The sequence below is a fragment of the Papio anubis genome, chromosome 3, assembly GCF_008728515.1.
Source record: "Papio anubis isolate 15944 chromosome 3, Panubis1.0, whole genome shotgun sequence".
Classification (NCBI taxonomy): Eukaryota; Metazoa; Chordata; class Mammalia; order Primates; family Cercopithecidae; genus Papio; species Papio anubis.
This window is the reverse complement of record NC_044978.1, coordinates 20,872,133-20,897,162: the sequence shown is the minus strand read 5'-3', so window position 1 is coordinate 20,897,162 and position 25,030 is coordinate 20,872,133. Positions and strand designations below refer to the sequence as shown.

The following is a 25,030-nucleotide window of genomic DNA, read 5'->3' as shown; positions in this document are numbered from 1 at the left end:
TCTTCACAGTTGATGTCCATTATTTCCTTAGGATGATAAAACTTGCATGAGCTGTTTCCATTGGCAACGCACAGCAGAGAGTTGTTATGAATGGAGCCATTACAATGTCAGAGAGGCAGAAATAAATTAGCTCAAACGGTTCTATCATAGCACAACAGACCTTGAATTACTGCCCTGCCAGAGGTCAGTGGAAATGTAAAAGTCATAGTGAAAGTGTATGTACTCGATGAGGTCACATTCCCATGAGAATGTATTTGCCAGAACTTAGGAAAGCCCCTTCTATTTACCCATATCTGATGTTTTTGATTTGGGGCAGGAAGGGCTTCTTTAGGAGTTATTCCTTATTTCCCTAGCATTGAACAGCCTCCTCTTTTCTCTCTGTGATCAGTTCATTTGTTAGAAATGTTAGAATTTAAAAGATATTTGAATTATTAACACCTTACCTTTGTACATCACTTTATTGTTTACTGAGTGATTTCATGAACAACATTAGACTAATCAAATAACAAAAGCAGTCAAAAGAATACCTTAAGTTAACAAATGGTCAAACAATTTTATAAAACTAGACTTCTGGACAATCTTGTGTTGCAGATTCAAAAATCTGTCTATTGCTACCCTCTACTTAATTTTGCATTATGTTCTGGCTCTCTTTTAAGACAGTAGGGCTACTCACTAAGCTTGTACACAATAGCGTGAAAGGTGTTGGTGAACATTTAATACCTATGCGCCGTCTCCATTCAGAGGCTGAAGAGGTATAATGAGCTAAAAAATGGTGGCCTTAAAAGAGATTTATGCTCTTGTAGCAGCAACCCATAAAATTAATTGCCACTGCTGACTTCTTTCATCTTTGCATTTTGAATATGTATTTGCAGTGCTTTTAATGAAACAAGGGACCTGCTCTCCAGGGAGAGAAAGGGCAAATGTGTTGAATGACTAGGACTTGACTGTGGTCTTGATTAAGTAAAGTCTATCTACTCTAATGGGTATCATAAATTGCATGTAAATCACAGGAGGAGCAAACATGAGGAGCTGTTAAGAGGCATCTACAGCCCTTCTTATCTCAGGAGTTTGAACAACTCTGGAGCTTTTAGTTCTGCTTTGCAGCCATGTTAATGGATATGGCAAGGGGGTAGTATCTACAGAATGCAGACAAAACAACTTCGTGTTCATTAAGAGGATGACAACTTAAGCACAAGTTTAAAGAACATCAGGATTTGCTTATGAGTGAGATTTTTCAATACAAAATAAGATGCAGAAAAAATGGACTTAAATGTGTGAGGTCCAAATAAATGGGTTATTCTCCCTTCATGAGGAAATTTAAGGGAAAAAGTAGAACACCTAAACACAAAGCCCTACAGCTTAGAAACAACATTTACTTGTACTAGGTTTTCCCATTGTTTTTTTTTTTCTTCAAATCTTCATGTGTTTAAACATATTCTTCAGGCATCACTTGATTTTTGTTTTTCTGTGTTGCAGATTTACCTGCCATTTAACTAGGTGGAAAATAATATGTGATGATGCTTTTTAAATATATATTTTTAAGTTTTCTAATGATGTAGAATATGTTATTGGATTTTGTTTTATTACAAAATCAATGGATGCTTGATGTGACAATTCAAACAACACAAAAGCTATTAAAGTTTACACTCTCTGCTTCCCTTCTTCCAGCCTACCCCTCTGAAAGGTGTGGCATGGTGTATTATCAGAGCCTTTTCTTCTTTTTTTTTTTTTTTATTATACTTTAAGTTCTAGGGTACAAGTGCACAACGTGCAGGTTTGTTACATATGTATACTTGTGCCATGTTGGTGTGCTGCACCCATCAACTCGTCAGTACCCATCAACTCGTCATTTACATCAGGTATAACCCCCAATGCCATCCCTCCCCCGCCCCGACAATAGACCCCGGTGTGTGATGTTCCCCTTCCTGAGTCCAAGTGATCTCATTGTTCAGTTCCCACCTATGAGTGAGAACATGCGGTGTTTGGTTTTCTGTTCTTGCAATAGTTTGCTGAGAATGATGGTTTCCAGCTGCATCCATGTCCCTACAAAGGACACGAACTCATCTTTTTTTATGGCTGCATAGTATTCCATGGTGTATATGTGCCACATTTTCTTAATCCAGTCTATCACAGCCTTTTCTAAAAAAGGTTTGTTCAGTGTTCTCAAAGTTGTATTATTGATAGAGAAATGCTGTTGAATGACATCTACAAATAATTTAGAATAGCATCTGAGTTATTGATCATGAATGACTATAGGTAACTGCCAAGTGAAATTCTTACACATTCATTTTTTTCTTTTCATTCATTGTGGGAAAAGGTGATATTTTATTTGCCTCATATGGTCAGCAGTGAAAAACTATGGTTTGCTCAAATCTTATTTTCATCTGTCTATGATTTGATTTTCTTTCACAAAAGGAAAGGCTTATATGTGGCGGCGTTATGGCACTTTGTGCATCTTCATCATTTGTAAACAAACTAATAGGAAACAATTTGGAGGGTACAAGTAATAGGAACTAGAATATTTACTCTCGCAATGAATCTGAAAATGGTGTCTGATGTGTCAGATGTCTGGAGGAAAAAAGATCATTTTCAGGGGGGGAAAAAAAAAACTCTAAATTTTTTTTTTCTCTCTTGAATAGCTCCAATACTGATTGTGGGAAAAGAAAAACAAATTCAAGAATGAAACAAAAACCTAGAAAGGTCATGAGCTCTTTTCTGTAACTAGGCCCAGCCCCCACCCTGTACTGTCCAACAGAAGTCCTCACTAACAGACTCACAGCCATCCCAGACCTCCAGCCGAGTCCGTGGTACCGCTCATAAAGTGGAGGTTCCTGGCCCAGTCTGTGGTACCTCTCATGAAGTGGGGGTTCCTGGCTTAGTATCGTGGAGGCATCCACCTCAGCTCCTACATCTGCCTTTGTTTCTAACACTCTGCCTCAAGTATAAGTGGAAGATAATTACATGTAGGCCATTCGGTGAGTCCCAGATGTCCCGCACGCTGGATTTGTGCAACGCCTTACCACCTTCTGTGGGACTGTGAAGTGTGCTTAATCGCTGCACACGAAAAAATTAATGGCGCTATCTCTGCAACTCAGTGGTTGACACTCATAATCTTTGATCACAGCATGAAAGAAGCAACACAATGCTTAAGTCATGATCTTAACAGGAGGAAAAAAGGGAATGAGCGTAAACCTAACTTATACACTGTTCTTTTCCTTGGTTCCTCGCTGCCCTCTCATTACAAATTATGCCTGAAGATTCAAAATAAAGGTAGGGTTCACTGTGAAAAATCTCTGCTTCTCTTTATACCTACCAAGAAACAGTCCTTCAAAAGATGGACATGCACAGAATCCCTAGAAGTAAACTCTGAAGGGAAATCTGTGAATGGCAAAATGTAGTAGTCCATTTGCCAAGCATATAGAAAGGCATGGTCATTGTTTGTCCACTGAGCTCACCTCCTATAGCAGACCAAATAATATATAAATAACAATATGCTACTTTCAAAACCCTTTTGTTACTTCCTTTTTTATCTTCTTCCTTTGTCTTGTGGGAGAAAGTGGGACTCTAAGCCTGTAGACGGCAAAATGAGAACTCCAAAGGGAGGTTCCTGAAGGGTGATGCGCTGGGCAAGTCCTTATCCCAGGACAGATCAGCAGATAAAATGATGCTTATTTGTTACTCTAGTGCCAAAAATATGTGCATTGTTGTAAAAGTCTGTGTCCTTTTGTCTGGGAGAATAATAATGAAATGATTGTTAAGTGTTTACATGCTAAAGCAACAGCTCCCCTTGCTCCGATTCTTACTACTTGCTCTTACCCCAGTCTCTAAAGAAGAAACAGTATTATGATTTTCCATCTTAAAAGAGTAAAACGATTTCAGGCTGAATCAACCTTTTCAAAATTACTGCATTTTACAACCTTTCCTTTTCTCTTCTTCCTTTTTCTCACTCCCACCCTTAGATACCCTATTGTTCTGCAAATCCTGTCTCCAGAGAAAGATATATCCTATAAACTCATTCACGTTAAGCTGTTAGGAATTGTTAGTGTCACCTCAGTCCAGTTCTAGGCTAACAAAGAGAAGGACATCTTAATAAGCAATAATAAGCACTGCAGAAAATCAGGAAAATATCATTTCATGAGATGATGTGTTTGAGAGATAGAAGAGGAGGAACTAGCAGCCTTTATCATTCTCTTTATTAGTGAGGTTTTCTATATTTGGAAATTCCTGATGGGTTTCCTCCGCAATCCTAGACACAAATTGAAGTACAAGTTGTTCCCTTGCCTGGAATGTTCCACTCCCCAGAATGTTCCGCTTCTAATGGCTGGCTGTTACTTGTCTTTCAAATCTCAGCTTAATGTCACCATTTCCCTGACCACCCGGTAAAAAGTAGCCACTCAGCCATGTTCCAATAACTCATCCTCATTAATTACCGCAAAGCACATAATTATTTCTGATAGTTACTTGCTTTTCATTTTTTTTTTTTATTGCTCCTTGCCTCCAATATTGTAATGTAGCTTTCTGAGAATGGGAACCCTGCCTGTCTTATTGCGTTGCTCTTTCACTAGGACCCTAGAACAAATAGTAGATGCTCATCAATATTTTTTGAATGAAGCAAAAGCAGAACAAAAAAGAGGAAAAGAAAGATCTCCCACCTTTAGAGCAACCCCCATTTGATCTGCCTAACGTTCTTTTTTTTTTTTTTTTTTTTTTTGGAGACGGAGTTTTGCTCTGTCACCTAGGCTGGAGAACAATGGAGCAATGATGCAATCTTAGCTAATTGCAACCTCTGCCTCCTGGGTTCAAGTCATTCTCCTGCCTCAGCCTCCTGAGTAGCTGGGATTACAGGCACCCGCCACCATGCCCGGCTAATTTTTGTGTTTTTAGTAGAGACGGGGTTTCACCATATTGTCCAGGCTGATCTCGGACTCCTGACCTCAGGAGATGCACCCACCTCAGCCTCCCAGTGTGCTGGGATAACAGGTGTGAGCCACCATGCCCAGCTGATCTGCCTTTCACCTAGATATACCATAGGACTTCTATTTTCAAACCCCATCAACTCCAGAGTTTTCCCACATTACAGTACTTTTCCAACTGACATCATTTATCTTGTAAACCGAATGAGTATGAAGAATTAAATAAGAATCTCATGGGATAGAATTACATTAGAAAAGTTTGTCCAAGTTACTTAATTTGGGAACCCTTTCAACTCCTTCTTCATTTCTTCTGTGTTCTCATTTGATTAGCATCTTAATTTAAAACATTATGAAAAATGAGACATTCGGAAGGACTAGGAGGACATTTTCACCCTCTAGTACATACTTGCAATGTCAGTTGGCCACAGTGCAATCAAACTGCTATTTCAAGGTGTGTGTACTTGACATGTTAACACCCCATCAGATGCCAGACTTGTAATGAAGGGCCAAGAGCTTCTGTGCTACTCCCTTCCTGTCCTGTTTATGTTGGACTGCAGCTTCAACTCCAATGTGTGGCTTTGGCAATGGAACTTACAAAGTTGAACATTATCCCGTCCTTCGACCTCTACTAGTTAGGGTTCAAGATCTCACTATATTACTGTTTGACGTTAGAATACAAATGGTTTCCTAGGTTCTATTCTAATGTAAACCTTACCTGGTTGATTGAAAAGCAAAGCAAAATAAAAACAAAAAAGGCAAAGAGAAGGTAAGCAAAAACAAGTTGGGGCAAAGTAACTAACAACAGGTCAAAGAAATGTAATCATTGAATGTACATAAATGTATTTTAAAATCTAGCACTTTTTTTTTCTTAACCAGTATTTCTAATTTTTTACATGTCTGCAATCTGTAGACTTAAATCATCTGTAATTTCTATGGAATTTCATTTATATACAGTTAGCTAGCCATTACTTTCATTTCTTTTCAATTTAAATTTTTTTTTTTTTTTTTGGTCTAGGTAATACAATCACACAGTTAAAGTATAAAGAAATATATGCACTGAAAAGTCTGCCTCTCAGACTCAGTAAACAGTTGTCACTGTCTTGTGTATCCTGCCAGAGATTGTTTACATGCCTCTCAAGGAAATATATATATATAAAAAACGTGTATTTTTTCTTTTATTTTTAGGCAAGTGCCTACACACTGCATATGCTGTTCTGCACCTTCTGCCTTTTCTATTTAGCAATAGATTTTAGAGATGTTTCATGTGAATAATTTAAAAGTCTTATTTTTAAGTGATTGTATATATTTATTGTATAATTGATTGATAATTCCTTTCTTTATCGTTGCCAATCTAATTTTTTTTTTTTTTTTTGAGATGGAGTCTCTCTCTGTTGCCCAGGCTGGAGTACAATGGCGCAATCTCAGTTCTCTGCAAACTCTGCCTCCTGGGTTCAAGTAATTCTCCTGCCTCAGCCTCCTGAGTAGCTGGAATTGCAGGCATGTGCCACCACACCTGGCTAATTTTTGTATTTTTAGTAGAGACAGGGTTTCACCATGTTGGTCAGGCTGGTCTCGAACTCCCAACCTCATGATCCACCCGTCTTGTCCTCCCAAAGTGCTGGGATTATAGGCATGAGCCACTGCTCCTGGCCACCAGTCTAATTTTTAATGATCTAAGTAATTATCAAAAGTATTCTCTTTTTCTGAGAAAGAATCTCGCTCTGTCACCCAGGCTGGAGTGCAATGGCACAATCTCAGCTCACTGCAACCTCCACCTCCCAGGTTCAAGTGATTCTCCTGCTTCAGCCTCCCAAGTAGCTGGGGTTACAGGCACCCACCATCATGCCTGGTTATTTTTTGTATTTTTGTAGAGATGGGGTTTCACCTTGTTGGCCAGGCTGGTCTTGAACTCCTCAACTCAGGTGATCTGCCTGCCTCAGTCTCCCCAGGTCCTAGAATTACAGGTGTGAGCCATCATGCCCAGTCAAAAGTATTCTTTAAAAAAGTTTTTCTTGTATTTTAGGTTCAGGGATACATGTGTACATTTGTTATATATTTGCCTGTCACAGGGGTTTGATATACAGATAATTTTGTCACCCGGGTAATACAATTTTTCTGATCCTCTCCCTCCTCCCACTGTCCACCCTCAAACAGGCCTCAGTGTCTGTTGTTCCCCTCCCAGTTTCCATATGTTCTTGTTGTTAAGCTCCCACTTCTGAGTAAGAATATGTGGTATTTATTTTTCTGTTCCTGTGTTAGTTTGCTTAGGATCATGGCCTCCAGCTTTATCCATGTTGCTGGAAAAGACATGATCTTGTTCGTTTATGTGGCTGCATAGTATTCCATTGTGTATATGTACCACATTTTCTTTATCCAGTCTACCATTGATGGGCATTAGGTTGATTCCATGTCTGTGCTGTTCTGAATAGCAGAACATCATTCATCTCCTCACTGTTAGTTAAACATCTGCAAAATGTTGGGTAATGTAGAGTGCTGAAAACACAAAGATGAAAGAGACAAGAGCAGTACCTTTGAATAGTCTATAGTGATCTCTACAATGATTTTGGCAAGAACGTGAACATGCACACACATATACACAAAATTCTACACATCTTTCAGCATCATACAAATTTTGTAGGAGAATGGCCAATCCCTAAATTAGATTCAGTGCAATCCAAATGCCTTCTCTTCCCACTTTAATGTTTGGAAGATACATCATTCAGTTTTTGATTCTGAAGATTTAATATGCACCAGCTTCCGTTTCTGGTTAAGTGGTTTTCATTGTCCGCAAAGGCTAGTCAAATAACAAAGCAATTTAGTAATGGCAAAAGTATAAAGTATGGACCAGAGGGGTCTTCAAAATATTAGGGAAGATAGAGCAGAAAGTTGTTGTTTTCAGTTTGTTGTTATAAAATTATACACACACGCTGAGTCACCAAACACACTGGGTGTTTTTGGTGATAAAGAACGTAGGAGTAGTCACGGGTCCTAATTCTGCAGTACGTGGCTATGTGGGTATGGACTCTTCATAAATACAATGTGATGATGACTTTGCATTTGCATTTCTCTTCCTCCTTTCTCTCACTCCCAGCCTTAGATACCCCCGCCTGTTCCATAAATCTTGTCTTAAGAGAAAGGCATATCCTATAAACTCATTCATACTAAGGTATTTGCATTAGCAGTGTTGGTCTTGGATCACTTTGCAAACAACCCCTCCCTGAAAATGAAAAGTCCAATCAAGGAGCTTCCTGAAGTATAAAATTATTTTAACTAAGGAATAACATTTTGGTGCATTCATCCTCATGATTTTTTTAATGTAAATACTGGCTCTGACACAGTGCCACATTCTTAGATATTAGGCTAATTGTGCTTTGCTGTGCTAGTCTCTTGGTGAATGTAATGTTTAATTATATTTCCAGAAGAAAGCTGAGCTCTACTTTTATGATTAGGAGTCTTATTTGATGTCTGAAATATAATTGGAAATAGTTGCAGATACCCTATCCGTGTTTGAAGTGGTACTCAATCATCCGTAAGAAATATCATATGTCCATTTCAAATATTAGGTGTTTTACATGAAGGAATACATGATGATAACAATACTGCTTCAACATATTTTCATTTTACCTAAGTGTGTATGAGAGCTATTTTAGTAATTACAAAGTAAGGTGTAGTCATCCCTACTGAGTAGAGACCTTTTATTTTAAAAGGGGGGTGGCTAAGCTCAGAGATAAGATGAAGCCACATATGCTCATAGATAAAACTATAAATTTTATGGAAAATATGAACAATATAGTGTTAAGTGAAAACAGACAAAATGATATATGTAACTTAATGTCAATTTTATGAAAAAATAAAAAATAATACACTTTAACCAACTAAAATGTATATTATATATTAGAAGGAAATACACCAAAATGTAACCAGTGGTTCTTGGAGTGCTGGAAATTTGGGCAGATTGTATCTTCTCATTAACTATTCCTGATTTTCCAACTTTTCAACGATAATGCTTGCTTTTATAATTACAAAGTCTTATTTTAAAATAAATAGGTACTTTTGATCCTTTCTCTTCCATCCTCCTTCCTCCATTAAACTTCAGTTCATCTGACTCTTCGTCATGGATGCTTCATGTTAAATAATAGTTGCTTGCTAAGTAAGCTTAATTTTGAGCACATTTGGAAATGGAATGCTCTGGCACTGAATGTTCTCACCTGCCCTGCTGGAGCTCCTTCTAGAAACCAGTGACCTTCAGGATTCCTTCAGGATTTTTAGAACTCTTCCTAGGAATCCTTCCCCAGAAAAATGTCCTATATTCCAAAATAACTTTAGTCCTCCACAAACACTGTTTTCCAACAACACCTGCCCCCACCAAACAGAACTCTTATCCCTTTAATTGTATATCTGGGGTGTTGAAATGAATATTATATGAATAAGCTTTTTAAGTATATATGTATGTATGTATTTTCAAGACAGGGTCTCACTCTGCCACCCAGGATGGAGTGCAGTGGTCTGATCACAGCTCATTGCAACCTTGACTTCCCTGGGCTCAGGTGATCCTGCCTCAGCCTCCCAAGTAGCTGGCACTCCAAGTGCACAATGCCACACCCAGCTAATATTTTTGTTTTTTGTAGAGATGGAGTTTTGCCATTGTTGCCTAGCCTGGTGTCCAGCAATCTGCCTGCCTTGGCCCCTCAAAGTGTTGGGATTACAGATGTGAGCCACCACAGCTGGCCAATTTTAAAGCTAAAAGTAAACCAAATACTTTAAAGACTAACATTTACAGTATAATCCATACAAGGCAGGATGTATGAAAGTAGGATGAAAACACAGAAAGTAGGATGAAAACTTTACCCTCAGAGAAAATGGTGAAGGAGAAAAGATGCAATGAAGGCAAGACAAAGATTTCAATTCAAATAACAAGAATGTCAGGAAAGTACGTGATAAAGGCATCTGCTGAAAGAGGAAAGACAGTTGTGGTAACTGTGGGTAATATTATGAAGCATGAAAAAGGGGAGGAGAACTCTGAGAGAGAAAGAATGCCAAGAAAAGAATGTGTGTATTTCCTAGCAATCAAGAGAACCCATTTGAATTTCGAGAGTGTAAACCCACGTTCAATCAGTGAGCATAGTTTCATGACTTTATTTCAGCAATAATGAGCACTGTGAAGAAACAGGACATATGTCGTTGGCAGTACTGGCACAGTGGGGATGCTGGGGTATTTAATTAGATGATCTTTGAGAAACATTACTGAGATTATCAGCCAAGCCACGTGTAGGTTCAGAAAAGGAAACAGATTCAACCAGATTACGGCTTGAGGGGAAAACAGAAAGGAGTCAAGAAAATGGAAGTTACACCAAGAATGAAAATGGGGAGTGTCAGACGAGAAAATATGGAGAGGGAGCAGTGGTTGTGACCAAAGAGAGGATTCTGAAAGTTTAAAAATCTTAAACTCTTTCCAAGTGATAAAAGAATGTAAGATGCATCTTTTTGAGTAGATGGTTTCAGTGGAAGTTAAGGTCACGGGAGCAGAGGAAGTGGTCAGGGAACTATGAAGCCAGGATGTTAGAAGAAACATTAACATGGATGGTGGCCAACAATGAAGGCAGAAAACCAAATGCTAAATAGTAAAGTCATTGAGAAAAGTGAGGAAATGACCAAGGTTGTTGGTGAAAGCAGGCAAGAGAGAATGACTGTAGGTGGAGTGCACCAACTTCAAAAGAGGAGCAGATATTTCGTAGTGATGGCAAAACTCTTCTGAGAGTTGCTTTGGGAAACAAGGACCCTGCAGAACCCTCCTTGCTCAGAAGGATACTGAGGAGGCTGGAGACATCATCCGGGAAAGCCAGATTTCATTTAAGACAAAGCATTTCCAAGGAAAAGTTTTGAGGAAGCAGAGAGTTTGATGAGAAACAGTCAAGGAATCCCATAGCCAATAGAAGAGATCTAGAATAGGGAATTCAAGGGACAATTGGAGAAGGAAGAGGAGGAAGAAGAAAGCTACGGTGCAGAGTTTTGCACTACAAACCTCTGGATGCTAGAACAGATAAAGAAATTCTGTGTCGGCATTCCCTCTGTGTTGTGCTGGAGCACACTACTCTATACCGTCTATGCTGGGGAGAAAAAGCATCGTCCTGAGGATCACTTGCTGCTATTTCATGAAGAGTGACTACGGTCACTTGTAGTTGGAAGCAAATAGAGCCATTTCCAGTCTAATTCTTACTTATTTTTTAACCTCCTGTTTATTTTATTTACATGGTAGCACCTTGATCCATTTTGTGGTTACTAACCTCTAAGTATGACCTTGAGTTGGGCTTTTTTTTTGGAGTCTCGCTCTCTTGCCAGGCTGGAGTGCAGTGGCGCGATCTCGGCTCACTGCAAGCTCCACCTCTCGGGTTCAAGCAGTTTTCCTGCCTCAGCCTCCCAAGGAGCTGGGCCTATAGGCGCCCACCACTGTGCTCAGATAATTTTTTGTATTTTTAGTAGAGACGGGATTTCACCACATTGACCAGGATGGTCTTAATCTCTTGACCTCGTGTTGAGTTGGGTTTTTATTGAACAAGCCTATTTCCTAATTTGTGTATTTAAAATGATCATTCTCAACTAATGACTCTCTAATTCATATTTGCTTAATTTCATTTTATGTTTTCAACTTTTACTACTAGAGAATTTATTTTTGTCTACTACAGGCTGAAATACATTAGGTTGCCAATTTTTTGCCATTGATTTATTTTTTCTGCAAATGTGTGAGTTTTTAATTACTACTAATGCATCACCTAATAGTGAGAACATTAGTTACAGGGAGGTTTATTTTAATTGGTTTCTATTATAAGTGTAAAACCAGACAGTTCATTTTCCCAACAAAGCTGAGAGTGACTGTTTCCTTACCTGACTAAAGTGATGATTACACAAGCCTTGTGGATGACAGTGGAGTCAATGTGGTTTTTAAAAAACCTTTTCCATATATGACAAGGAATTAGATAGTATGTCATTTGATTTTAAGAATGATGAACATATTAAACTGATTCAGTCAAATGTAGATTTTTCATTTTTCTAAAATAAGTTGGCTGGATAAATCATATGTCAATTTGAACACACATCTTTGCTTCATTATTCAAAGAGAAACCATAATTACAATCAGAACCTCAGATTTTGCTATAGGAGCATACCAGGTCCATGCCTTCCAACCTCCAAATGTGAAGGTTTCCTGGTAGGAGGATATTGGCTCCTCTTGCCCAAGGCTGTCGTGAGGACGCACACTCACTGCAAGGGTTTTTTATGGTGCTGAGAGGAAAGACCTTCATAAATATGTACATTTACTTAATTTCTGTATCTGCATTCCCACTGTGTTTTCCTAGAGCTGACTAATCTACACCATCTCAACTCTGAAGCCCTGGGAATGTCTGCTCTATGCTCTGCTCCATTTCACAATGTTCTTTAGGTCTGTTTTGTTATTTAAATGTAATGATGTGTGTATCCACAATAGGTAGCATTTGAGGGACTCCAGCTGTGAGCCTCTGGATGTGAAGCTAGCAAAACAATTGAATGACTAACAGTTGAATGCCTATCCAAATATTTTCACCTCACTTTATATATCAGCAACGGAAAAGAGTAGGTGTAGCCATCGACTATTCTTTTTGCTCAGAGAAGTTTATAAATAGGTCAAAAATGGGTAATTATATGCCTGAGCTACAATTTCAAAACCTGCTTTCCTAGTAATTGCCATTAAATGAGAAAGTTGTAAAAGATTTCTGGAAAGACCACAAATATTTTTGTTTCCTTGTTTCTCTCTGTTAAAATAGTTCATATACCATCTGGTTTCAGGGATGTATCATTATGCTCAATGTTTGAAACAAAAAAACAAAAACCCTAAAAGCCATAAAAGGTGACTTGAGTACAATGCAGTGAAAAAGAGCAATCTATCTTGTTCTCTTTAATTTCTAAAATAGAGTTTGTAGCTTAGTCTTCCAAACAGCGCTAGTTATAGGGGCAAATTCTTGCTCCAGGTGACTGTTTTTAGGTGCCTTCCCTTCCCTCCTAGCCACTGCTTTCTTCAAAGGGCATCCTCTAACTCAAATGTGAAATGTTCATGTGCAGTTTTATTCTATCACAAAACAGTTTTACACAGATAGGATGACTCGTGATGAAGCATTCTAGAACCACAGCAAGAGTTTCACTTCATGTTTGTTGTAATTATTCTATCTTTGAAAAGCAGAAATATGTATGGTTATTGTCATAATTAAGACTTCCTGATACTGAACAGCTGCCTTACCAGAGAGAAATGTTAGGAATTTTTTATTTTTACTAAAAATTGTCAGAAGTTTCTAAAAGGAATTAGATGAGTCCTGAAAGTCCTATAACCTGAAAAGTTGATTTACGCTGAAGACCCCATTTTCATCAAGGTATCAACTAGAGAGAAACTTGCATTTTTCTTATTTTATATTATAATGCATCTTGCTTTTCTTTTTCATGAAGTGTTCACTTTCTTTTTATTACTCCAGGTACCCAGGATCATTCATGCTGTCTTCTTTAAGGTGTGGTACACCTTGTGTTCAGTAGACATTTTTAATTTTTTTTCTTCTCTAAGACAAGGTCTCACTCTGTTGCCCATGCCTGGCTAATTTTTTTCTTTTTTGTAGAGACAGGGTCTTGCTTTGTTGCCCAGGCTGGTTTCAACCTCCTGGCTTCAAGCGATCCTCTAGCCTCAGCCTTCCAAAGTGTTGAGATTATAGACATGAGCCACCACACTCAGCCTAGGGTTCAGTAGATACTTTGAGAGGTCAGATAGAGTTCATCCTTCAGGCAGATGAGATGCTGTCCCTTTAAAAAAAAAAAATCAACCTTTATTTTAGATGTAGGGGATACATGTGCAGGTTTGTTACATGGGTATAGTGAATGTAGTACCCAACAGGTAGTTTTTCAACCCACAGCCTCCTCCCTTTCTTCCCCCTCTAGTAGTCCGCAGTGTCTGTCATTTCCATGTTTATGTCCATGTGTGCTCAGTGTTTAGCTCTCACTTGTGAGAACATGCAGTATTTGGTTTTCCATCCCTGCATTAATTTGCTTAGGATGATGGCCTCCAGCTCCATCCATATTGCTGCAAAGTACATGATTTCATTCTTTTATATGGCTGCACAGTATTACATGATGTATATGTACCACATTGTCTTTATCCTGCTGACCACTGATGGGCACCTAGGTTGACTCTATGTCTTTTCTACGATGAATAGTGCTACAGTGAACATACGAGTGCATGTGTCTTCTTGGTATAATGATCTATTTTCCTTTGGGTATATACCCAGTAGTGGGATTGCTGGGTTGAATGGTAGCTCTATTTTAAGTTCTTTGAGAAATCTCCAAACTGCTTTTCACAGGGTCTGAACTCATTTACATTCCCACCAACAGAATATAAGCGTTCCCTTTTTTCCATAGCCTGGCCAGCATCTGTTGTTTTTTGACTTTTTAATAGTAGCTGATGTGAGATGGTATCTCATCATGGTTTTGATTTGCATTTCTCTGATGATTAGTGATGAGCATTTTTTCATATGTTTGTTGGCTGCTTATATGTTTTCCTTGGAAAAGTGTCTGTTCATGTCCTTTGCTCACTTTTTTAATGGGATTGCTTTTTATTTGTTGATTTAAGTCCCTTATAGGTTCTGGACATGAGACCTTTGTTTGGTACATAGTTTACTAATATTTTCTCCCATTCTGTAGGTTGTCTGTTTACACTTTTGATAGTTTCTTTTGCTGTACAGAAGTTCTTTAGTTTAATTATATCCCACTTGTCAATTTTTGATTTTGTTGCAATTGCTTTTGGAGACTTCACCAAAAATTATTTGCCACAGCTGATGTCAAGAAAGTTATTTCCTAGGTTTTCTTCTAGGGCTGCTATAGTTTGATGTGCTATATTTAAATATTTAATCTATTTTGAGCCAATTTTTGTATATGGTTAAAGGTAAGGGTCTAGTTTTATTATTTTGCATATGGCTAGCCAGCTATCCCAGCACCATTTATTGAATAGCGAGTGCTTTCCCCATTGCTTGTTTTTGTCAGCCTTGTCAAAGATCAGATGGTTGTGTGTGGCTTTATTTCTGAGCTTTCTATTTTGTTCCATTGGTTTATGTGTTTGTTTTTGTACCAGTACCATGCAGTTTTGGTTACTATAGCCTAATAGTATAGCTTGAAGTCGAGTAATGTGATACCTCTAACTTTGTTCTTTTTGTTTAGGATTGCTTTGGCTATTTGGGTTCTTTTTTGGTTCCATATGAATTTTAGAATAGTTTTTCCTAATTCTGTGAAGAATGACATTGGTAGTTTGACCGGAATAGTATTGAATCTATAAATTGCTTTGGGCAGTATGGGTATTTTAACAATGTTGATCTTTCCAATGATTAGCATGGATGTTTTTTCATTTATTTGTGTCGTCTCTGATTTCTTTCAGCAGTGTTTTGTAGTTCTTGTAGATATCTTTCACCTCCTTGGTTAGCTGTATCCTAGGTATTTTATTTTCTTTGTGATATTGTAAATTGGATTGTGTTCTTGATTTGACTTTCAGTGTGGACGTTACTGGTGTATAGAAATGCTACTGATTTTTGTACATTGATTTTGTATCCTGAAACCTTCCTAAAATTGTTTATCAATTCTAGTAGCCTTTTGGTGTAGTCTTTAGGAATTTTCTAGATGATATGATTTCTGGAATCATATCATCAGTGAAAAGAGATAGTTTGAATTCCTTTTTTCCCATTGGATGCCTTTTATTTCTTTTTAAAAAAAAATTTTTATTTTCCCATAAGTTACTGGGGTACAGGTGGTATCTGATTACATTAGTAAGCTCTTTAGTGGTAATTTGTGAGATCTTGGTGTACCCATCACCCAAGCAGTATACACTACACCATATTTATAGTCTTTTATCCCTCGCCCTCCTCCCACTCTTCCCCCCAAGTCCCCAAAGTCCGTTGTATCATTCTTATGCCTTTGTGGATGCCTTTTATTTCTTTCTCTTGCCTGATTGCTCTAACTAGGACATCTGTGTCTTGCCTTTCTAAGATGAAGTTCTGTTTTAACTCTTGGTGATAGCAGTAAGTGATCTAAATAAATTAGAATTGTGTTCCAATTAAAATGGAAAGTGAAATGGATAAAAAGAAGGTACATGTTTTACATTTTGTCCAATTTCTTGGTCTTTTTAGTCGGAACAAAGAAGGAGGATACCGGCTGAGTTTGGTTCTAGGGTTCTGCCGGGTGCTACATCATGGGCAACTACTGTGCTTTTGCTTTGGATCTCAACCTCAAACTCCTGGGCTCAAGAGATCCTCCCACCTCAGCCTCCTGAGTAGCTGGAACTATAGGTGTGTACCACCATAGCCGGCTAAAGTTTTTGTTTGTTTGTTTTTTGTAGAGACAGGGTCTTGCTATGTTGCCCAGGCTGGTCTTGGACTCCTGGGATCAAGCAATCCTCCTGCCTTGGCATCCCAAGGCACTAGGATCACAGGTGTAAGCCACTGTGCCTGGCCTGGGCATCTTCTTAAACATTGATTTTCTCATGACATTGTCCTGCTCCAAAAGTAGTGCCACTTAAAGGCAGGAAAACTCCCTCCCGGAATTCCCCATCATTCATTCCACCCTTGACTACTGCTCCCTGGGTTCAATGGACAGCTGTTCTCCTAGGACTTCCCTTCAACATCCTTCTGGTGCACTTTTACCCTCTTCTTCTCCTGGCTCCCTTGGTTCCTAAATGCCATATATTTCACTTTTTATTTTATCATCTCATTTACCAGGAACACATTATTCAGTAGCTTCCAAAGAAAGCGTACAGACCACATTAAGCTTCTAGACCCTGCTTGTCTGAAAAGTGTCTTTATTCTAGCCTCACACTAAATTGACTGTTTGGCTAGGTTTAAGAGCATGGGTTTTTCCTAAGAATGTTGAAGGAATTGCTTCAAATTCTACTTCCTAGAGTTACTGTAGCAAAATTCAGTGCCAGTCTGGTTTCTGATCCTGTATATGACTAATTTTATTTCATTCTGAAACTATCTCTTCACCTCTAGTGCTTTGAAATGTTGTGATGATATGTAATATTTTTCAGAAATTATAGAAAATAGTGGGCCCTTTCAATCTGAAAATACTCATGTGTATACATTCTGAAATTTTTCTTATTTTTTAACTTCTTCTCCATTTTCCCTGTTCTCTCTTTACGAAACTTGTATTATTACGATAATAAAACTGCTAATTGATGTTCTCACTTTTTTTCTTGCCTATTTTTATTGTACTTTCTTTAGACCTCTTCACCTTTGTCTTCCAGACCTTCTGCTGAATCTGTTGTTTCTGCTATTGTATTTTTAATTGCCAAGAGTTCTTTCTGATTCTCTACATTCTTTCATGGCATTCTGTTCTCTCATGGATGCAGTAGTGTCCTTTGCCTCATATTAACTATCAGACTTTGGAGGAGGGAATCCTATTGTTATTGTTGTTTTGTTTTTTCCCCTGTTTCCTGCATTGTCTCTGTTTCTGAAAATTCCTTTTTTTTTTTTTTTTTTTCCTGGACTAAATTTCATGTTCGAGGCTTTCCATAAATATGGAAAGCATGATCTTTGGCACCAGCAAGTTGATTGGAAACTCTATGCTTACCTGGAATGTGTCAATGGGCAGGCTTTATCCTAGGATTGGGCAAGGCCTCCAAGTGCCAATATCTTCAGGTCTTGGGTTAATCAGTTTCTCCAGAAGGAAAGACATTCAGCCACCTTCCTTGGGATGGTTGGGGTGGTTGTGGAGGCGGGTAACATGCTTGGCAGGCAGCATTTGGAGGCTGAGTAAGGGAAGGGGGTTGGCTTTCATCATTTAGTAGACATATACAATCATCTAATTCCTTACCCCCTTTTTTCACCTTCTTCTCTTAGCTGTTCATTCTGCTGTGCCAGATGTTTCCGAGTTGGAAACCCTTTTGACTCTCCATCTCCATAAAGTGAGTGTTCTGTATTCTAGAGTAGTAGAGGAGGAATGGTTGACTACCTACAAGAAATGGGGGAAGGGAGCCAGCTGCCTTCCTACCAACTTTCAGCCAGTCTACTTGTATTCAGTTCCATTCCTCTTTCCCACGTTCAGAGGAATCTAGTGATCAAGGTTTCTGCTGCTCACATTAACATCCTTTGTGTTTGATTCACTCTCTGTAGGCACTTGGGTTTCTGTTTTCCTCTCCTAAGTCAGTGACAACTCATCCTTTTACTTTTAATTCCAGTGAACTTAACAGTTTCACAATCTGTCGCTCTCAGTTTTATCAGGATGAAGCAAGGAACAAAAATAAACACATCCATTCAATCTGCCATCTTTAAGTAGATGTCAATTTATGAGACTTCACAGCTGGTTTTTGAAGATGATTCTTTCCAGCTAAAGAAAGCAGTAAAGGACAGACAGAATCTCCTCTATTCCCAAGCTGGATGACCTTAGATAAGCTACTCAGTGCCCCGTTTCAGTTTCTTCTTCAGTAAGAGGGAATTGTGGTAGTACCTACTAGACAGGAGTGTGGCCACGTGAAATAATGTGCTAGTACAGGACATGCCAAAGGGCAAATAGTCCAGTTGATATTGTCTGTCTTTGTTTTTGTTATTATTAAGAGAATATTCACAATGAATCCTTTGTTATTTGATGCACATATAGAAAGTTTCAGAAATAAGCAATTTGCAAAACTTGCAAAAAACCACAAATGAATTCTTCCTGTGCTATGCTGAGTTTTCTTCCTCCACCTTCAAGAAGTGGCAAGGAAAAAAAAGATAGAAAAATTACTGACCAATTAGAAGTTTTTGTTTCAATTCAGACCACCCTAGAGTTCCTGGAAATTGCATATATGAACTCTAGTAAGCTGAATATCAAAAATGAGGGGGAAGTACCTGATACCAGGCTACAGATTGTGGGCTACAAAAGATTGATAAACAAGTGGTTCTTTTGTGCAAATTTAGATATGAAATCATGCAGAAATCACTCGACAGACCACTAGACAGAGGATTTTGTGAGACATGTTACACATGGATGGTGAAAGGCTGAAAATTAATACTTAACTTGTCATGCTTTCTGCTTTGAAATGCTGGAGCCCTCCAGGAATTTTGTTTTAACAATCAACGGAGATATCATTAGGGAGATACTTCTGAATTTGCTGCATCTCATTCTGTGACAAAGTGCTGCACAAAGTAAAATGTACCTAGCACTTTCATCCGAGTTTGTAGCATCAGACAAATCCCTATTCCACAATATCATGTGTAGAAAGAGTTTCCAAAGAACTTGTGGCATAATTCTTGTCAGTTCTCTTGAAATTCTCATTTCCCCTTTTCCTCTCCTACTGGCAGGTGATTGATTGACTTAGAGTGAGTGCTGAGTAGTAAATAACTTAAAAAACAAATCTAGAGATGATCTAGAGAAGGCTCAAATCATTATATATAGAAGAAATGTAATATATATTATCTGGGATAGGCCTAGAATAACCTGAATTTACAATGAAGGAGCCCAGTAGCCTTTTCTAGAAAGCCACTTGCTCTTCCACTCTTGTTTGCTCTTAGGCAAGAGAATATTGCTAGAAGCTCAGAAAATTCAGGATTGATTGGAAATGTTTAAAAAGTGAAAATAAACACAAATTTCCATAAGGCCAGGAACATAACCAGAAAACTCAGAAAAACATAGGGGCTTAAGGATGGTTTCAAAGGTAAAAATGACCTCAAAGTGAATTTCTTCCTTTTCTAATCTTGATGTAATTTGGTTCTTAATCAAGCTGAGACTGCCCAAAGACCAAAGTGTTGAACTGATTTAAAATATGATTCATCAGAACATTAAAATACTTATGATACAGATTTTTATACAACCTGATGGTCTATTCCTCACAACTCATTATTTGCTCCATTTAAACTATTTCACAAAGAAAGTCTTAACCAGAACATGATCGTGTAACTAGGAGCTCCACAGTCAGTAGTAGGATAGGTCAGAAAACTCACAGGGATGTTCCTTGTGCTCACAAAGAGAAATTTGATATTGTGTGATAATACACATAAGCTAGAAACTTATGGTTAAAAGAAATGGTTAGTACTCATGTAAGCATAAATTCTTGGTATCTTTTTTTAATTGATGTATCATAGTTGTCATATTTGGGGAGTACATGTGATATTTGAATACATATATATAATGTGTAATTATTAAGTCAGGGTAATTGAGATATCTGTCACCTCCAACATTTATCTTTATGTTGGGAACATTAAAACTCTCCTCTTCTAGCTATTTTGAATAATTTATTGTTAACTATAATTTCCTTACTGTTCTATCAAATCCTAGAACTTTGTACTTTTGTACCCATTAACTAACTTCTTAATTTAACCTTTAAATAAAAAATATTTTCATTCCTAGCCCTGAAATTCTACAAATTTACTGCTTAGGGATGACTCCTGTATATCTTCTCTTCCTTTTACGCAGACAAGTTCTACATCTTAGCTGACTTTTATTAGCCATTTGACTAATCCCATTTTTTAAAAGTGTTTGAGATGGGTTGAAAAATATGACCAATGTGATGAGTACAACTTGATGATAATTGTAAAATATTAGTGTGCTTTAGGTGTTAGCAATTAAGAAAATGTGAAATGTTTTATTTCTTTTCTTTCCTTCCCTTTTTTTTGGGGGGGGGGGGGGGGGGGGGGTGGGTAGAGACAGGTTTTACTTTGCTGCCCAGGCTGGTTTTAAACTTCTGGCTTCAAGCGATCCTCCCACCTTAGCGTCCTGAGGGGCTGGGATTACAGAAATGTTTTAAGTAGTAATATTATTGTTAAAATCTCACATCTTCAGTATCTGAGATATTGGTTTGATACTCAGAAAATCATGAGCTCCGGAATCATTTTCAAATGCATATATAGGATTTGAATTTGCATCTTAATTAGTAACATCAGTGTTAACTATGGCAACTCATTTGTTTCCCAAAACAATTTTACTATTTTAAGGTTAAATATGAAATAACGGTGTAAGTCCTGGGTTTGATTTTTTTTTTTTTAAGTCTAAGAAGTTATCTGTGTTCAGTAGGTGGAGAAGCCAACTGTACATCCTGCTGACACAAAGCTAATCAGTGGCTTGACAGCTCTGGTCAAACATCCACATAGAATGTCTTGGCCATAATCTATGTGTCTCCTGTATTGTTTTTGTTTTAAAAGATTTGAGAGCAGGGGATGTGGTGGAGGAACGGTGCAGCTTGAAATTGTACGTAGTTGCCAATTTTCTTTTTTCTAGTTTGAACATATTTCTGCTTTGAGCTTCTTTCAGCTCAAGTGAGCCATTTTCACCTATTATTTCATCTGTCTTCCTCTGTCTTCAATCTTCATTAGCCTTTACTATGGATAAGCTGCTGTAAACATTTTTTTAAATCACCTCAAGGAGTACAATATTCTATTTTAAAATGACCTTTCCAGGAAACTAACTAATAGCTTTAGAAAATTAACACTTTCTTTAAGCACTAAAACTGAAAAGGAGAGAAGGAAGAGGAGGATCCAGGCATGGTGGCGCACACCTATAGTCCCAGCTACTTGAGAGGCTGAGGCAGGAACATCACTTGAGCCCAGGAGTTCAAGGTTGCAGTGAGCTATGATGGCACCACTGCACTCCAGCATGGGCAACAGAGGAAGACCCCATCTCTTAAGAGAGAGAAAGAGGAGGGAGGGAGTGGTGCTAGTAGTAGTAGTGTAATAAGGATGGCAATGTTCTGAAATGTCTACTTTTCTATATAATGACTGAAACTTTTCTTGGAGGCTCAGAGTCATTCTCATGAATATCAAAGATTGAGCCTGTTATTCACTGAAGAGCTCTTGCAATATAATATGTGATTCTGTTTGCCCCCTAAACAATGTCTTACTGCTACACAATCAGCACGGCCACTGAGTTCAAAAGTTCTGTGCTCTCGCCATTGGCAGACAGGCATCCACACCACAGACTAGACTGCCTGTCCCCTGCCCTCACTGCTCTCGCCCCACTGGCCTCTTCCTCGGCGTCCTGGCCCTCACTTCATCAGTTCCATTCAGTATATCCCCAAAACAGCATTTCCACCCAGCCTGCCAAGGAGAAGGAAAGAGAGTCTTTAGAATACATCCTTCACTTTCCTGTGAGAACAGCTTTAAGAAAAGAAAACGTCACTCCTACTCATGTTAACCACCTATTGCCATATAATAGAATACGTTCTTATGCTCTCTGAGCCTGTCTCTCTTCTTCATCTCACTGTTTCATGAGGATTATGTTGCGACCTGAGGCAGGGCGCCAGAAAGAGATGAGAGGGATGGCAAAACCCCATTCATAGTTTAAAACTCCTTTTCTCTAATTGTTAAAGCTTTTTCTCTGCTTCCATTAGGTCCTGTTGTTTCTGGGTGCTTCTAGTATACACAGTCAACAATCATCTTGGTGAAAACTCCCTCAGGGCCTTTTTTTCTTTTTTCTTGTTCTTTCTCTTTTCTTCCTGCCTGGGGGCAGTAAGTTTCAGCTTTGGGTCTTAGTCTTTGATGGTTGCTGGAAGTGTGTCTTCTGTAGAAGTAGGGATTAATTGTAATTAATTGTTTTGACTCTGACTTTCTCTTCCCTTGTTCCTCTACCTCCCACATTTGCAAATTACTTTTATTGCCACTCTGTGAAAAGCAGAATTACTCCTATTAATAGCTGGACACTTGACTGACATTCCACAGGTTAACCCAAGCTTTGCCAAAAGGAAACGGCATAGAAAGACCCAGAAACTCTCCAATTATGTGTTATCAGTGGAGTGAGCTCTGCCACTGGAGCTCATTCAGTGGCTCAATGAGCGGCAGAGCTCGGGCAGCAGTGGAAAGTCTGCCTGTGACCACATCTTTAATTTGAGTCTATTCGTTGCCACAATATTGCTTTTGTTTTTCCTTTCTCAAAAATGGCCTCATTTTGTGAAAACAAAGTGTTTGCACGAATAATAATTACTACACTTTTATTTTGGTATATATACATACTTAGAAAGCATCACACATGCACATGTGCACATGCACAGACACACAGTATGTATGTATTGGTAGCTTAGGCTTGGGTCAGTAGCACAGAAACATCAGAATGCATTTGAAGGCTTTTAGCCTTTCCTTCATGATTGTAAGATAACTGTAGCTTCTCAAATACCAAGTGCTGTCACCATCTGCAGAGCAGGAAGGACGGGGCAGAAGCAATACATTTTGTGAGACTCTGCTTATTTTATTCCGATGTCCTTTCTGGGAGACTTGTTAAGTCCCATTGACCACAACGGTGTCTCGGGTCAATTTTTAATTGCAAGAAAGGCTGGGAAATGATAATCCGGCAAAGGCAAATGGAATCCTCATGGAGACCAGGCATAACTCATTCCTGGACTTGGAGAAGGCCCTAGATGCAAAGGATCCCCATCCACCATCTGAAAATCAGGATTCTACCTGGGTGGAGATGGCTGTGAGGGAGCGGAACAGCATCTCCCACAACATGTTTTAAAACATTCACAAAATTGACCCTCAAGTTTGTGCTTCCAATTGCTAGTGACCTCAGTGTCAAAAATGTGCTGACAACTGTGATGAAGAGACAAGGAGAGAAAAACAGACCCTCAGGAGAAACAGTGGGAGGGGGAGGGGAGTGGTTATTAACATGAAGTTTTAAACATTCAAAGATAGGAAACAAGAAGCTTCATGTGATTGTCTACAGCAGTGTAAAGAAGATTTGTATGTGTGTGTTCTTTTCAAAAGGCAGATTTAGGTACCTTTTGGAGCACAACTGGAATATGCAAATTGCTGACCACAATTGCTATAATGTATTACATTCTGTGCATGCAGAAAAGAATACCAGGGTTTGTTCTCTTCTCTTTTAAACACCCAGATTTAATCTGACCTGCAAAACAAATAGGACTAAAACACTGGGCACGTTTATCAAGCCTTCAAAAGAATGGAATAGACACTAATGAACAAAATACTCACATCCCTTGAGATAACTCAAAGATTCTTGCTGTAACACATTTGGGGTCTCTCTCTCTCTCTCTATATATATATATATATGTGTGTCAAATGATATGCAAGTAACAATATTTTTGAGTGCCAGATGGAGAAGACATCTGTAGAGTGAGAAACTAAAGAAAACACACTTCCAAGATTAAGGCACATTAGAAGAAAATTGTTGGCTATGTTAGTAATGAGGAGTTTGGAAAGGGTTTTCTCTATGTACAACATGCTCACTTATTGGGTGACACAAATGACAGATGCCAGTTTGTTGTTGTTGTTGTTGTTGTTGTTTGAAAACAGTTTTCTTTACTAACAAGGGGCTTTGCAGTCAAGCCAAAGCACACCACTTTGCTTTCTTTCCTCATCTTTTCTGCATTCCTCAGTGACATTCCGGTTTCCACGAAGGTGTGGCAATTTGGTCAATCTCCCAATATATGCTTAGCTTTACAAAGAACCTATCTTTGTTCCTGGTGTCTGTGGTGACTGTCTGTTAGTGATGAATAGATCAAGGTCAAGTAAGAAAAAGAAGAAATAATTCGGCCCATACCTCTAACCCTTCCAAAGGGCATAGCTTAGTCTTTTAGTAGTTTCGCTTCAAACACCGAGGACAGGGTGATTACTGAGATACTGTGGCAGTGGTTTCGGGCTGAGCAAAACACGCATAGCATGCTGACCAGAGACAGCAGCAGCTGTGAGGCTCATCTGTTTCCCAACACATTTTCTAAACTATGAAGTCCCCATGGAGGAGGATTGTCCATGAATTCCAAGCATGGAAGGAATCTGACCATTCTTTTTCATTTTAAAACCACATTACCTTTGTCCTAGCCTTCAACTTTCAAGGCCATCTCACTTTGCATTTTTCATTGATTTGTGGCCAGAAACTGACATGGAAAAGGATAACTTAAAACCTGTTATGGCTGGGCGCGGTGGCTCAAACCTGTAATTCCAGCACTTTGGGAGGCCGAGACGGGCAGATCACGAGGTCAGGAGATGGAGACCATCCTGGCTAACCCGGTGAAACCCCGTCTCTACTAAAAAATACAAAAAAATAGCCGGGTGAGGTGGCGGGCGCCTGTAGTCCCAGCTACTCGGGAGGCTGAGGCAGGAGAATGGCGTAAACCCAGGAGGCGGAGCTTGCAGTGAGCTGAGATCCGG

At 38.7% G+C, this 25,030-nt stretch overlaps 1 protein-coding gene across 12 annotated transcripts in view; it reads left to right on the top strand.

Moving 5' to 3' along the window:
• The window catches only part of PALLD (palladin, cytoskeletal associated protein), a 431,565-nt gene that overhangs the window by 218,537 nt on the left and 187,998 nt on the right, over window positions 1–25,030 (top strand). The window lies entirely within an intron of this gene.